This window comes from Rousettus aegyptiacus, unplaced genomic scaffold (genome assembly GCF_014176215.1).
Source record: "Rousettus aegyptiacus isolate mRouAeg1 unplaced genomic scaffold, mRouAeg1.p scaffold_m13_p_12, whole genome shotgun sequence".
Taxonomy (NCBI): domain Eukaryota; kingdom Metazoa; phylum Chordata; class Mammalia; order Chiroptera; family Pteropodidae; genus Rousettus; species Rousettus aegyptiacus.
In genome coordinates this window covers 39632056-39647787 of record NW_023416287.1, presented here as the reverse complement: position 1 = coordinate 39647787, position 15732 = coordinate 39632056, and the positions used below count along the sequence as shown (strand labels likewise).

Here is a 15732-nt window from a genome sequence, read left to right as displayed (position 1 = left end):
AAGATTCAACAAAGAGATAGGAAACATAGAACCTTACATAAAAAAAGAACCAGTCAGAAATGAAGAATATGATATCTGAAATGAAGAATATACTATAAGGAATTGACAGCAGATTAGATGAAGCAGAGGACCGAATCTGCCATTTGGAAGACAAAGTAGCAGAAAAGTTTAAGGAACCTCTGGGACAAGATCAAGCATACCAACATTCACATGATAGGGGTACCAGAACGAGAAGAGAGAGAGAGCAAAGGATTGAGAACCTATCTGAAGAAATAATGACTGAAATCTTCCCTAACCTGGAGAAGGAAATAAACAAAGAAGTGCAGAAAGCACAGAGAGACCCAAATGAGATGAATTCAAATAGGCCCACACCAAAATACATCACAAATAAAATGGCAGAGCTTGAAGACAAAGAGAAAATCTTAAAAGCAGCAAGAAAAAGGAAGCTAGTTGCTTACAAGCTCCCATAAGACTATCAGCTGATTTCTCAACAGAAACTTTCCAGGCTACAGGGACTGGCATGAAATATTTAAAGTGATGAAAAGCTACTACCTACTACCAAAACTACTCTACTCAGCAAAGCTATCAATTAAAACTGAAGGTTTGAGATTAAGAGCTTCTCAGACAGAAAAATGCTAAAGGAATTCATCATCCCCAATCCAGTATTATAAGAAATGTTGAAAAGAGAATTCTTTAAGAAAAAGAAGGAAAACATAAATATAACTAATAAAATGGCAATTACCATGTATCTATCAATAATCACTTTAAATGTAAATGAATTAATTGCTTCAATCAAAAACCATAGGATAGCAGAATGGATAAGAGAACAAGACTTATATGTATGCTGTCTACAAGAGACCCATTTCAGATTGAGACACACGCAGACTGAAAGTAAAGAAGTGGAAAAATATATTTTATGCAAATGGCAATAAAAAAAAAGCTGGGGTCACAATACTTATATTAGACTAAATAGACTTTAAAACAAAGGCTATAATAAGAGACAAAAAGGGCATTACTTAATAATAAAGGGATCAATCCAACAAAAGGACATAACCCTAGTAAACACTTATGCACCCAACATAAGAGCATCTAAATATATAAAGCAAATATTGACCAACATAAAGGAAGAGATTGACAATAGTACAGTCATAATAAGGGACTTCAACTTCCCACTGACACCAAGGGATAGATTTTCCTAGACAGAAAATCAACAAGGAAACAGTGGCTTAAATGACACATTAGACCATATAGATTTGATTAATATTTTTAAAGCATTTCATCTAAAACAGCAAAATATACATACTTCTCAAGTGCAATGGAACGTTTTCAAGCAAGACTGCATTAGACCACAAAACAAGTCTTAATAAATTTAAGAAGATTGAAATCATATCAAGTATCTTCTCCGATGGCAGTGGTATGAAACCGAAAATCAATTACAAGAAAAAAACTGAAAAAAATACAAACACATGGAGGCTAAATAGCATGCTAATAAATGATGAATGGGTTGACGATGAAATCAAGGAAGAAATCCAAACATACTTTGAGATAAATGAAAATGAAAACAGAACAACACCGTGAAAGCAGTCCTAAGAGGCAAATTCATAGCAATAGAGGCCTACCTCAAGAAATAAAAGGGCCCTGTATGTGCTGGGGACATTCGGACTAAGTCCATTCAGTGACCTCTACTTCTTGGGATTGTGGGCATCATTGTCCAGGGCTTCAATGCCCTGCTTCCTCCCCATGCAGACACTGAGGAAGAGCCTGGGCAGGGCCTCCTGTCATTTTGTCTGTCACTGTCTATGTCTAGAGTAACAGCTGTGCCCTGTGTGCTCAGCATCCTATAGTCCCCACCCTGTACCAGAGGGCCTCCACCCTGTTAGGAACAGGTGACCAATGGCCTGGGACACTGAGTAGTAATTTCAAGTCCTCCCCAGAGCCTCCAGTTCCCCATCCCTGGGGAATGCAGTAGCCCCCAACCCCTAGCTGCTCTCTGTGTCTGGGCTTGGCCTCCTTGCGTGCTTGCCCAGCAGCGACAGCACTCCCAAACTGCACTGGCAGCCACCCCTCATGGCAGCCAAGTGATTCAAGTAGTTCCCCTTGAACCTGAAGACTGTGTAGGAGCAGGCCAAGCCAGGCAGCGCTGGGGGCAGCAAACTACACAAGAACTTGGAGGCAGACAGTGTGGGGGCCATCATGGGCAAGGGCTACAAGAACTCAGCGGCTGAGCTGGGGTGCGGCAGGGCCAGAATCAGCCCCCATCCCCACAAGGGCAGTCAGCTGTCACCAGGACAGCCTGCAGGGACTAATTCAGGTCACCACAGGCAAAGGCCACTGGAACACCTGGGCCACCAAAGATGAGTCCCACTAAAGTGCAGGCAAGAGCTTAGGCTGCAACACCTACATCAATAGGCTTATCAAGGTGGACACTGGGGAGAAGAATGGAAGAGCAGCAGTAGCAGCAGCAGCTCTTCCTCTATGTCCTCTTTTTCTTCTTTCCAGGGTCCTGAACTGGACAAGGGCAAGACTACTAAATAGCAAAACATGGTCATCATTTTAGAAGACTATGGTGACCTGTATGAGGCCAAAAGGAAGAAAGATCAAAGGGATAAAGAGAGTAGGAGAGAATGATGGTTACATGGAACCCTATGATGCACAGCAAATAATAACAGAAATTAGAAGCTGAGGTTCCAAAGATCCCCTGGTGAAGATGCTTGAACTGCTCAACAGCCTCTGTGAGCCTGGGGAGACTGGAGTGAATTTGGAGGCACTGGCCAAGGGTTGAGGAAGCTGCAGCAGCTGTATGGCACACCCTAAAAGCAGGCCACCTATTGTGGAGTGGTGGCAAGCAGAAGGTGCTGTCTGTGGACATTCTTGGCTGGCTGACCATGGACAAGTGGCCTGTTGCCAAGTTGAGCAGCCCTGAGAGTGGAAGAAGGAGTAGATTATGCGGGCGCTGTCAGTTCATTTTGAAGGCTCTGAGCAACCTTCCATGAAGGGGGAGACTCAGCACTATTGACAGCAGAGCTGTACTCTGATCTTGAAGTCAACTCTCTTTGACCATAGTGAGTGGGAAACAGTAGATCTGGTCCTGCCTCTGGAGAAGCAGCCTTGGTCTCACGGTGTCATCACCAGTGCCAAGGCTGAGAGTAACTACATTCATGCAAAGAAGCTGGTTACCTGGTTTGAAATAGCAAGTCAGGGACCAGTAGGTACTCCATTGCATTAAAAACTAGTCAAGGATATATCCATATCACAGTGGCTCAGAACTAAGACAACGAGTATACACTGAATCAGATGAACACAGTCTTTGACAGCATTCTGGAAGTGGTACACTATTATTCCAATGAGAAGTTGCCTTTCAAACAAGCAGAACACATGACTTTACTCTACCCTGGTGCACGGCAAGCTGCACTGAAGTCAGCCACCAAAAGCCCTCGGCTTGGTCTCTCACACCTAAGAGGGCATCAGCACCCAACCAGCATCTCAGGGCATAAGACTGGATTATGCCATAATAATTGGTAGGAACTGGAGGGTCTTCATTGAAAAATCAAAAAGTCTTTGGCCTTGAATCCATTCCATGACACTTGCTTACTGATCTCTTTTCTCCTTGCTAAGTAGTTCTACAATAAGTAATCATAACTTACCAGTTGCCTCCACTCTCTGGAGTAAAGGTTTCTATTTGCGGTATGATCCTCAGGAAAGGTAAGTCAAGAGTCCAGGAATATTAAAGTTCTCCAGAAATGTGTTAGTTGCTACCTGGAATACCTAGTCTCCAAATAAACCAACAAAAATGAGCTTGACTTTTACTTAAGACAGCTCTCCTGTGGACAAGGAGAGCATGTTATGTCAGATCCCTTCTTGGGGGAAAAGATGCACAGTGGAAAATAAGCAAATAATGGGCACCTTGGAGAAAGCTGTTTCTCTTGAGTGTCCTGGTTCAGCTCTGGAGTCCATGAAAAGTCATAACTTTAGGGTCTGGAAAAAGGATTATTTTGTTGGTCAGCCTTTTAAGAAGGTGTGTGTTTTTTGTCTCTGTGGACTTTTCATCAATACAGCAAATCAGTAATATAAACATAAATAGGAAGGAAGGTTTAAGAATCACCACTATAATTAAACATTGGCATCATTATTATAATTCTGAGTTATAGAATAAAACACAAGACAGATTTCATTTCTAATTTTTTTAAATCTGAAAATTTACAAAGTTCAACAACTGTTTTTTTAGTGTAATTATGCAGAACTTCTGATAACATTGGTTTCATCTTTGTGCATTCTAGTTGTTATGGTACTATATTTAACTTTGTCCCTAAAATTTGATTTGCTTTGAATTTTTAGAGTAAATTAAAAATATGTATATTTGTATAACTCTAGGATTTGATTATATAAACTGGATCTCTAAAGCCTGCAGTTTCTCTCACACTGTATGAAGCAGACCAGTTCACACCGTATAAATATATTTTTAAAAATATACCATACCACTTAAGATATGAAATTAATATTCATAGTATTGTTATCTTTATGATTTATCATTGTGAACTTATATCACCAATTTACTTACTGTGAAAAAAAATATGGGAATGGCATACTGTGAGATGAGTGGCTGTGTAATTACAGCCAAGCAGATGTTTCTGTGTTCTAGGGTTTGTAATTTGGTTCTCAAAACAGGTCCAGATGCAACTGTGTTGACAGTAACCAATGGAAAGTTTAACTTTTGCGGCTTCTTTAAAATACACAAAAAGTGTTGATTTGGTTAATTTGAGGGAAAGCATATCTTTCTAGTTATTAGTCATCATTTCACTATTATGATTTAGAGGTTAGTAAATATTTGCTTTGTTATTCAGTTAAGATTGTAGCTAAAAAGTTGTATGATCTTTGATTTAAAAAATTTGAGAAGAACTTTTTCTCACTGGATCCCAATGATTTTATTAATAAAGAGTGTTCTGTTTTTCAAAAAGAAGCAATAAGAAAATTCCAAATAAACAATTTAACCTTACACTTAAAGGAACTAGAAAAATAAAAGTAAACAAAGTCCAAAGTGAGTAGAAGAAAGGAAATGATAAAGATCAGAGTGGAAATAAATTAAATAGAATCTAAAAACAAAAACAAACAAACAAAAAAGATCAATGAATCCAAGAGCTCGTTCTTTGAAATGATAAACAAAATTGATAAACCTTTAGCCAGACATATCAGGAAAAAAAGTGTTGGGGTTGAGGGTAGGATACCTCAGTCCAGGTGAGAGCACCATAAAGTCATATGGCAAAGGGCATAGATAAACAAAGGGGATCATCATTGGGGCCAACAGTGCAGTCAAAAAGCTATAACAATAAACAACATTCCTGACTTTTATGACAGCAAGAAAAGTCACAAACAACATGACAGTAAACGAATTAAATAGGTATAAGAATATGATAAAATTTTAATGGAAAACATAAAAGACTGAACGGCATTGCCTACCATTTTTCCTGTATGGGAGTCTCAGTGTTGTAAAGAGTCCACTTTTTGTCTTAGTCTACAATTCAATGCAATTCCAGAACAAATCTTAAGGGAATTATTTTTAATTGAACTTGACTTGATTTTAATGTTCATCTAGACATGGAAATGTACAAGAGTGCAATCTAATTTTACATAATGGTGGTGGTGGTGAGAAGATGGCCTTACAAAGTGTGAAAACATCCTATAGAAGTAAGAGAGTTTGAAAATGTGATATTAGAACAGACCAAAGTAAATGAATCATGAAGCAGAATAAAGATTCTGGAAAAGGACCCACATCTATTTGAGGATTTAATGTAAAATACATTTTATACATGGCAGTGGGACAACTGGGTATTCATATGACAAAATAGGAAAAATAGATCTTTACCTCACACCATACACACGAAGTTTATTGCAGATTAAAGAACCAACCATACATACCTGATTATTAAAGTACAGGAAATAAATAACAAAACAGAAGCCTTGATGGAAATGACAGATATGTTTGACACCAACATTTTAAAATCTTGTTTAAGAATAAACATGGATTAGTTAGAAAAACAAGCATTAGACATGGAGATATATGTATGAGCTAACAAACCAACCATATCTAGAATCCATAGAACTGTTTTATAAATTAGTGAGTAGAAGATAAAAATCCCAATAGAAAAATGAGCAGTGTATCTAGACTAGTAACTTACAGAAAAAGAAATGCAATTGGCAAATAAGTACATGAAAAGATGCTGTAAATATACAGGAAGATTTTCCTTGTAAATATACAAGAAAATAAAAATAACAATAGATTTTATTTTGCTGGCTAAATTGAAAACAATGTTAAAGATTGAAATTATTTAAGGTGGGAAAATGGCCGTTGCCATCACTGTTGATGGCAGCTCAATTGTTATTCAGAGGATAAATTGGGAGAATTGATCAAAATTTAAAATGTGCCTGCTCTTTGACCCAGAAAATCTATCATTAATAATCGTGTACAATTTTGTTCTATTTAGCATTATTTATAGTAGCAAAGAGTGGGGAACAATTTAACAATTTACTGATGAAGAAATGGGTGGATAAATTATGCTGTACAGAAACTAGTTCTTTACTTGTCTGGCAGTGAAATGGTCATGATTATATAAAATTTACATTTGTATAAAAATTGTAAGGTTTTAATTTTTAGAATCACCTATGTGCAGAGGACAGAAGGCTTGGTTAAGGTGGGATGGGACAGAATGCAGGTGTTAATAGCCTTGACACTCACTCATAGAGCTGATAGATATGCAATGGGAATATGAGAAAGAACACCTGAATAGCCATAGAGTGTGTCCAGTCCATGAGGAAAGGTTTTATGCTTTATCAGCAAGATTTACTTAAAATCTAATCCCTCTTTCCCACCCCCTGAGGCCCACGCTGCCCATGACCTCTTACCTAGACTACTGTAGTAGCTCCCACTGATTTCCCTGCTCTGGCCTCACTCTCAGCACAGCAGGAGCCAGCTAAAATCTGATGGTGCTCCCACCTCTGCTTAGAACTGGTCAGTGGGGCTCCTCCCTGTTTCACTCAGAAGAAAAGGTAGACCTTGTAAGGCTCTACAGAAGCTGCCTGACCCGTGAACCTCACTACTTACCACTCTTCTAGTTCAGCAGATTCCAGCCAGCTCTGCTGTACTGAGGAAATGCCAGGTAGCTCCTACCATATGGGGTTTGCACTGGTTATTCCCTCTGCCAAGAACACTCTTCCCTCCACTATCTCATAGCTCTTTCCTTGCCTCCTTCAAGTCTGATTCAGATGTTATTGTGTGAGAGAAGACTCTAGTTAATAGTTTGTACCTACCTTTATTTCCTAGTCTTGATAAATGCACCCTGGCTATGTAATGTGTTAACAGTAGGGGAAGCCAGGGGAAAGGTGTTTCAGAAACCTCTACACTATCTTTGCAACTCATGTAAATCTAAAGATTTTTCAAAACAAAATGTTTAAAAACAAACAAAAATTGCATCTACCAGCACTTCCCAACTCTTCTCCTTCTTAATCTTTCTCCACAGCACTCATCACCTCCTGTACCAACAAGATCTAGTTCTTTTGTTCAGTGTGAGATCTTTTTTGCTCTGCTAAGCTGTGCTCCATGAGGCCAGAATTTGCTATAAACCCAGATCCTGGAATAAAGAGCATCGCATGAATCTATAAATTCTAGTTTCTGGGTACCACAATTTATTTACCCAATTCTCCATTAATAAATTTTTAAATTATTTCCAAATGTTTACTGTCATAAATAATACTATAAAATACAAAAGACTTGTACACGTATCTTTGTATATGGATTTCTAATGGTGGGTTTGGTGGGTCAAAGAGCAGACACATTTTAAATTTTGATAAATTTTGCCAATTATCATCCCCAAAACAATTGTGCTGGGAACATAATTTACTCATTTATTCAGTTGATTATCTGTTCTTCCACAATAGAACATAAACTCTTTGGGAATAAGGGTTTTCCTTGTTTTGTTCAGTGCTGTAAACCCAACTCCCCAGAACAAATATTCGTTGAGCGAATGACTTGGGGAGGCAAGAGCCAGTGCTAAAATTGATGGCATAAGATATAGAGGTTTAAATATATTATTTAAAGCTATGGAGTTAGTGTGGTCAGTAGAATAATGTCCCCCCAAAGATCCCATGTCCTAATCTCCAGAACCTGGGAATGTTTCCCCACATAGCATGAGGAACTCTGCAGGTGTGCTTAAGTTAAAAGTTTTAAAAAAACTTTTTTCATGCTTCAATTATAGTTGATGTTCAATATTATATTAGTTTTAGGTGTACAGCGTAGTGGTTAGACATTTATATAACTTACAAAATGATCCCCTGGTAAGTCTTGCACCCACCGGACCCCACCCATAGTTAATAAAATGTTACTGAATATATTCCTTAAGCTATACTTTACATTTCTGTGAATATTTTATAACTGGTAATTTTTTAAAATATTCTTTTGTAAAATGTTATTGAAAAGCTTTAAAGTTATCTAGAAAAAGGAGGATCAAAGAAAGATCCATTTTGGGGGGACACCTCTAGATCCTCCCTGAGGAGGGGTAGACCCAGGACTCAGAGCCCTGCATTCAGACTCTGGACTTGAGCGCTATGCGCTGAGCTATGCTGTGAGCAGCCCTCTCCTCGCCAGGCAGCTCACACCTGGGAGCCTCTGGGTGGACTCAGCTGGGAGGAGGGCAGGAGGGTCCCTGCTGACACAGGTTTCTGTCCCCTGGGAGATGCCCAATGTGTCAGGCTCTCTGATTGTCCTGGGACTTTTTAATCCTTTCACCTTTTTTCCCCCCAGATTTTTAATCCTTTCACTTTTTTCCTCCCTCAATTCCCCCTCCCATCTGACAACCCTCAGTGTTTTCTGTTTTGTTGGTTTGTTTATTTTGTTCTTCAGATTCCACATATAAGTGAAATCATATGAAATCTTTCTCTGTCTGGCGTATTTCTCTTAGCATAATACTCTTCTCTTTCTTTCTTATTCACTTTCTATCTTCTTTTGTATGTTGATGACTTTCTGTAGTGTTATGTTTGGATTACTTTCTCTTTATTTTTTGTATATCTCTTGTAGATTTTTGTTTTGTGCTTACTTCATATATACCATGACATATTTATAGCAATCTGAGCTTATGGTTGCTTAAGTTTGAACACATTCTAAAATCACTACCATTTTTACTCACCCTCTTCATGTTTGTTTTTATCATCATTTTTTAATTCTTCCATGTGTGTGGATGTATGTGCATCCCATAATTTACTGTTGAAATTACACATGATCTTCCTACTTTTGCCTTCTAACCTTTGTTATAGCTTTAGTGTACTTTGATTCACTACTTTTACTATGTTTGCCTTTTTCAGTGAGACTTTTTTCCTTTGTGACTTTTTTATTCATTTTTTTAAATTTTCTTTTTCTTTTTCTTAAAGAAGTCTAACATTTTTTGTAATACTAGTTAGGTGGTAATGAATTCCTTCAGCTTTTTTCATCTGAGAAATTATTTATATTTTCTTCAATTCTAAATGATAGCTTGTCTGGGTAGAGTAATCTTAGTTGTAGGTCCTTGCTTATCATCACTTTGAATATTTCATGCCAATGCCTTCTGGCCTGTAATATTTCTGTACAAGCAAACAAACAAACAGACAAACAGCTGACGGTCTTATGGGAGCTCCCCTGTAAGTAACTAACTGCTTTTCTCTTGCTGCTTTTAATATTCTCTTTGTCTTTAACCTTTAACATTTTAATTATGATATGTTTTGGTGTGGGCCTCTTTGGGTTCATCTTGTTTGGGACTCTCTGCACTTCCTGGACTTGTATGTCTATTTTCTTTACCAGGTTAGGGAAGTTTTCAGTCATTATTTCTTCAAATAAGTTCTTAATACCCTGCTCTCTCTCTTCACCTTCTGGCACCTTTTTGTTGTTCTGATTGGGTGATTTCTGCTACCTGTCTTTAAATTGTTGATTTGATCCTTTTCTTCATCTAATCTGCTGTTGATTGCCTCTAATGTATTCTTCATTTCAGTTATTGTATTATTCATTTCTGACTGGTTCTTTTTTATGTTTTCTATCCCCCACCCCTTTTATATATGTTTCTTATCTCTTTACTGAAGTTCTCACAGAGTTCATCTATTCGTCTCCCAAGTTCATTATACATCCTTATAACCAGTGTTCATCTGGTAGATGGCTTATCTCCATTTTTTTTCTATTTCTTTTCTGGAATGTTTTCTTGTTCTTTCATTTGGAACATGTTTCTTTGTCTCCTCATTTTGGCTGCCTCCTTGTGTTTGTTTCTATGTATTAGATAGATCTGCTATGTATCTCGGTCTTGGCAGAGCGGCCTTATGTAGTAGGTGTTCTGCGGGGCCCAGTTAGGCAGTCTCCTTGAATACCTGAGCTGTGTGCTCCAGCAGTGTCCTTTGTGTGAGTTATGTGTTGTAGTTGAGCTTTGATTGCTGTTGGCATGTCAGTGGGTGGGTTTGATCCTCAGGCTGACTGGCTGTGAGGACTGGCTGAGAGTACAGCAGGCAAGCTATTGTGCAGGGGCTGATTCCACAGAGTAGGATTCACTTTAGTGAGATCCTGGTGCCTGCTGAATCTGCCCTTTGGGTGTGTCACCTGTGGTGCTAATTGGATGGTACTCTGTTGTAGTCTGAAGCTAACCACTGTTTTGTTGGCTCTGGTGGAAGCCAATGTCATCTGCTGTCTATGTCCTGCTCTGGGTCACCTTTTGGGAGCTACAAAGTGATCTGTGGTTGATAGTTAGGCTTAGAGGCACCTGGGAACAGTTATGCTGTGAACTGAAGTCATCTGCCACTAGTGTCGGGCTTAGAGTCACTTAGCAAAAGGTATAGGGCAGGCCAAGGCCAACTGCTATTTGTTTGGGGTTTGTGGGCCTTTGAGAGATTTATAAGAAACTCAACAGCATTTTCCAAGGTCAGCCGTTTGTGAGGAACAGCCAATAAAATAGGTTCAGGCTAGTGTGTGAGTTAGGCAAGACAGGGTTTCAGGGAATCACAAAGGTGAGATGAGAATGGTGTTAGTAAGGTAAATGGAGACTCATATTTGATGCCTGCATCTGCCGGCTGGGAGTGGGGAGGGCTCAACAAAGGAACAATGGCACTTGCCAGCACTTCAGTCTTGGATGGAGCTGTCCCTCCAGCCTTCACCCTGAAGCCACACAATTCAGTTCCTCTCCATATGTCCCTGGTGCTTTTCAAGTTGCTATCTCTTTGGTGGAGCTTGGGGAAAGTGTGAGTGAGCGAGTCTGTGCTCAGGCCCTTTAAGAGGATGCTTGGGTTTATAGCAGCACTCTGTCTCACATGGACAGAGTCTCTACTGATTCTTATAGCCAAATGTTGTGGAGACTCCTCTTCCCAGCACTGGTGCTCTGGGCTGGAGAGCCTGATGTGGGCCTGGGACTCTAGCTTCTCAGTGAGGATCTCCACAGCCAAAATATCCCTCCAGATTCTTAACCACCATATGTGGGTGTGACCAGACCATTTTGTGTCTTGACTCCTCCTATCAGTTTCAATGTGGCTTCTTATTTATATCTTTTATTATAGAAGTCCTGTTCTGCTAGTTTTCAGGTAGTTCTTAGGGGTGGTTGTTCTATAATTTAATTGTAATTTTGATGTGGTTGTGGGAAGAGGTAAGCACAGCATTTACTTACTCCACTATCTTGACCACAAGTTCTTAAGAATCTTGACCTGGGGAGATAATCTTGGATTATCTGGTGGGTCTGATGTCTTTACAGGGGTCCTTATAAGAGGGTCAGAAGGGAGTGTTACAATGGAGGCAAAGGTCATAGAAAGAGTGGAAGATGTTATGCTGCTGGCTTTGAAGATGGGGGAAGAGCCACACTCCAAGGACTCCAGGTGACCTCTGGAAGCTGGAAAAGGCAAAGGATTCTGTCCTAGAGTCCCCAGAAGGAACATCATCCCGCTGACAACATGATTTTAGAATTTCTGGCCTCCAGAACTGTAAGAGGATGAATTAGTGGTCTTGCTTTAAGCCACCATGTTTATAGTAATGTGTTACAACTGCAGTAGGAAATTAATCCAGGTACCGATAGAAGAATTTTTTAAAATGTAAATCCCAAACCTGATTTGTAAATGAGATGGAAGGAGAGGGGAGGAAGAAAAGTAGCTGATGCCTCATCTTTCCTAACAGGGGATCAGACACAGGGTATTTCAAATTTTAACTACACTTATGGATAGAATCATTGGAAGAATTAAAACCAATCACTGGAAGGATTAAAAGAGGTTGCCCCTAGATGAGTGCTAGGTAATGCTGGTGGGACTGTCACCAGACCTCGTTCGCTCTTAAGTGCTCATAGGTCGGTTATCATGGGCACATCTGACCTCCATAAAATGCACTAGTGCACTGAAGATGTGCACTGTGTGCTTCCAGCAACAGGTCCATTTGGCGAGGCTGACACCTCTCTTCTCTCCTGTGGAGATTTCTGTCTCCACCCGGATCCAAGGGGCCAGAGCTGGAACCAGGCCCCAGCAATCTGTGGCTCACCTGGCCCCACGCTACCAGGTGCTCCTTGGCTAATATTCTAGAATTATGCATGCATGTTTTATATCTCTCCAGTACTCATTCTAGATCTCTGTGCATGCTGGGCAGAGCCCTGGCCAGAGCAGGAGACGAGTGTACCCCAAGATTAGGTTTCTTGAGTTTGTCTCTGTCCCTCAGAGGCTTCAGTTTCCTCATCCGTCAAAGGATGGGGGGATGGTTGACAAGAACCCTTAGTGATATAAGCTTTAGGTTCTTGGGGAGTCAAATGAAGATTATTCCTCTGTGGACCTGCCCCGCTCCCCAATACATATTGAGGGACTCAGCTGTCACCTGGGTGTCCAATGTTGAAAGTTCTATGAAGACACAGACTGAGGCTTCACCACAGCTCCCACTCTTTTTGGTTGTCACCTGGATGGGACAAGTATCTCCCTGAGTCCTAGTTTACTCACTTGTCCAATAGGATACTGATAATACTTTCCTGTCTTTATTATAGGGCTAAGGGTCAAATGAAAAGATTAAAGTCCTGCCAGGGTACACCAGAGGTCTGTGTGAGCAAAGGGGACCAGGTGTCCACCCATTATCACACAAGTTCACAGACTGACCTGTGGAGGGTCTGAAGTGCTGTTTGATCATATCCTAGATTTCATCAGACTTGTTGCCAAATTCTGCTTCCGGAAAAGCTAGGAAAGACCAAGGAAAGTGGCCCCAAAAGATATCTCTGGCTTTTCCTCAATATTGCTTAAGAAAAAGGGTCCAGCACCCACTGGGTGGCTTCTCTCTAGGCCTCTGCCAGAGTGTTCCAGTACAATGCTGCATGCATGTATGTGGATGTGCCTATGTGTGTGCAGTACTTGTGTGTGTGCATGTGAATGCATGTGTGTGTGTGACTGTGTGCACGTTGCCGCCAGGAGATCTCAAGCATGTGTGCACAGGCATACATGCTTGTCTGTGTGTGGGCACCCATGGCCTCACTGATTGTGCATAGTATGAATACATGTGGGTGTTCACAAGCTCTCATAAGGGTGCATGAGCATTCATACAGAGCATGGAAAGCATATGGCACCCTTGCTGCCAATTTCAGCTCATAGCTACATTTTCTTTGGCTTTCGTGATTTAAAAAAATCAGAACCAACATTTGAAAATCAGATTTCACAAAAAATCTATGTGTTCAGCTTCTTTTGAAAAATAAGAAGGCAGTTCTGGGTGCTGTTCTTGAAGGGCATCGACTAACTATAGCCCATAGGCTTTGGTCTGTTCTCTAGAGGGGTTATGTGACCTCCAGTTTGTCAGAGTCCTTGCCACTCCCTATTCCTCACTCATTGATGTTATCTCCTTGCCCCCTATAAGAATTTAAATTGGGAGATAAAGTTCCAATGATTTAGTAGCAAGCTTAATTTTTGTCTGCAGCATGTATCTTCACTCCAACCTGAGCAGTTTCCCAACCTTGGCCTCCATTCACCTTCAGCTACTTTGCCCATGTGGTCATTCTGTCCCTCTCCATCCTTCTGATGCTATCTTCCTTGCCCTCCTCACTCTCTGTCTCAGGTGGAGTCTGACTCTTCCTTGAGTTCCACTTCAGATGTGCCCTCTCCTCTGAGAGGCCTGTTACGATCTCCCCAATCATCAGTCACAGCTTCTCTGTTCTCCCTAGCTGGTTGGTTGTGCTTCATTACTGATTGGACTGCTGGCAGGTGTATGTGAAGAGGTTATTATCTTATGTACTGGGACTAGAAGTCCTCCAGAGAAAAGAAATATCTTAGTTTGGTAAGTCTATGGTGTAAAAAAAGGAAGGTATGATTGTGATCAGTATCTACATTACTAAAATCAAATAAAGTACTTTTAAAACTTAATAATAAAGAACCAGAGAAAATGGCAAAGATGATAAAAGCTTCATTCATTCCCTCTTGCAACCATATCAAAGTTGAGATGTAAACAGGAAGCAAACAGCAAGCAGAGTTGCCTGTGGATCTAGGTGAACAGAACCACTACCACTAGGGAGAGAACTAAGAAATCACCCTGCAACGATAGGAGGTAGGAGGGGGTGAAGGCGCAAGGCTGCCTGGTCCCCAGAGGTTGAGGAGGACAGAGGTTAAGGCAGTTGCAGGGGGCAGCTGCAGACGCCACTTAAAGGGGGCATGTCTGCAACTGGACTTTCATGGTGACAGATCTGCTCACTCTGAGCACCAGTGCCAGCTAGGCTGCTTATGGGGCACAGGGACTTACAGGGGGACACTGAGTTTTTGGACCAAGGGTTGGAAGTGAGGCTTTCTCCTGGGAAGAAGTGCTGGTGGAATCTATTGCTCCTCTGTTGAGCCCTCCCCTCTCCCAGTGTGCAAACACATCACTGCCATAGCTGAGAAGTCATCAAAGAGGTCGCTCTTCCCACAGGACTCTCTGAAACTCCACCTCCCCCAACTGGTGGCCCTACCCAAGCCACACCCAGTTGTGTCCTTGGTGTGTCCTATGCCACTTGCTGAGTAGCTTCACAACCCACACTGGTGGCAGCTGACCTCGGTTTCTGGTGTGGCTTCTTGAGGCAACTTACAAGCACAGCATCTATGGATTGCTTGCTGAATCTTAACAGGTGGCCCCAGAGGGGTACAGGCTGGGGCTAAACTTGGCCTGCAGCCAAACTCCTCTCAGGACTGTGCTGCTGGACACCTACTGCACAAAGCCACGCTAATAAGACTGGGAGACTTAGGAGCTTTGCTTAGTACACAGAAACAGACACAGACAGGCAGCCAAAATGGGAAGAGAAAGAAGCAGAAACCATATGAAAGAACAGAACATAGATCGAGGAAAATTGGAGTCAAGCAATCTTAACAGATGCAGAGCTCAAAACACTGGTTATAAAGATGCTCAATAAAATTAAGGGAAGTGTAGATGAATTCAGTGAGAACTTTAACAAAGCGTTAAAAAACTTAAAATTGGAAATGGGGATTATAAAGGGGAACCAGTCAGAAATGAAGAATACATTACCTGAGATGAAGAGTATGTTAGAGGGAATCAACAGATGGAGGAAAAAGAGGATCGAAGCACCAGTATGGAAGATGGTGAAGCCAAGGTCGCCCAACCAGAATGGCAAGAAAAAAGTAATGAGGACTGTGATAAAAATTTAAGGAGCCTGTGAGACAAAATTAAGGGCCATAGGGGTACCTGAGAAAGAAGAACAAAAAGTCAAAGAGCTATTTGAAGAAATAATGATGGAAAACTTTCCTCACCTGATG

General features: G+C 40.8%; 1 pseudogene; it reads left to right on the top strand.

The window, feature by feature from the left end:
• Positions 1–1960: 1960 nt before the first annotated feature.
• Positions 1961–5000, top strand: LOC107518673 (annotated as a pseudogene).
• The last annotated feature ends 10732 nt before the right edge of the window (positions 5001–15732 follow it).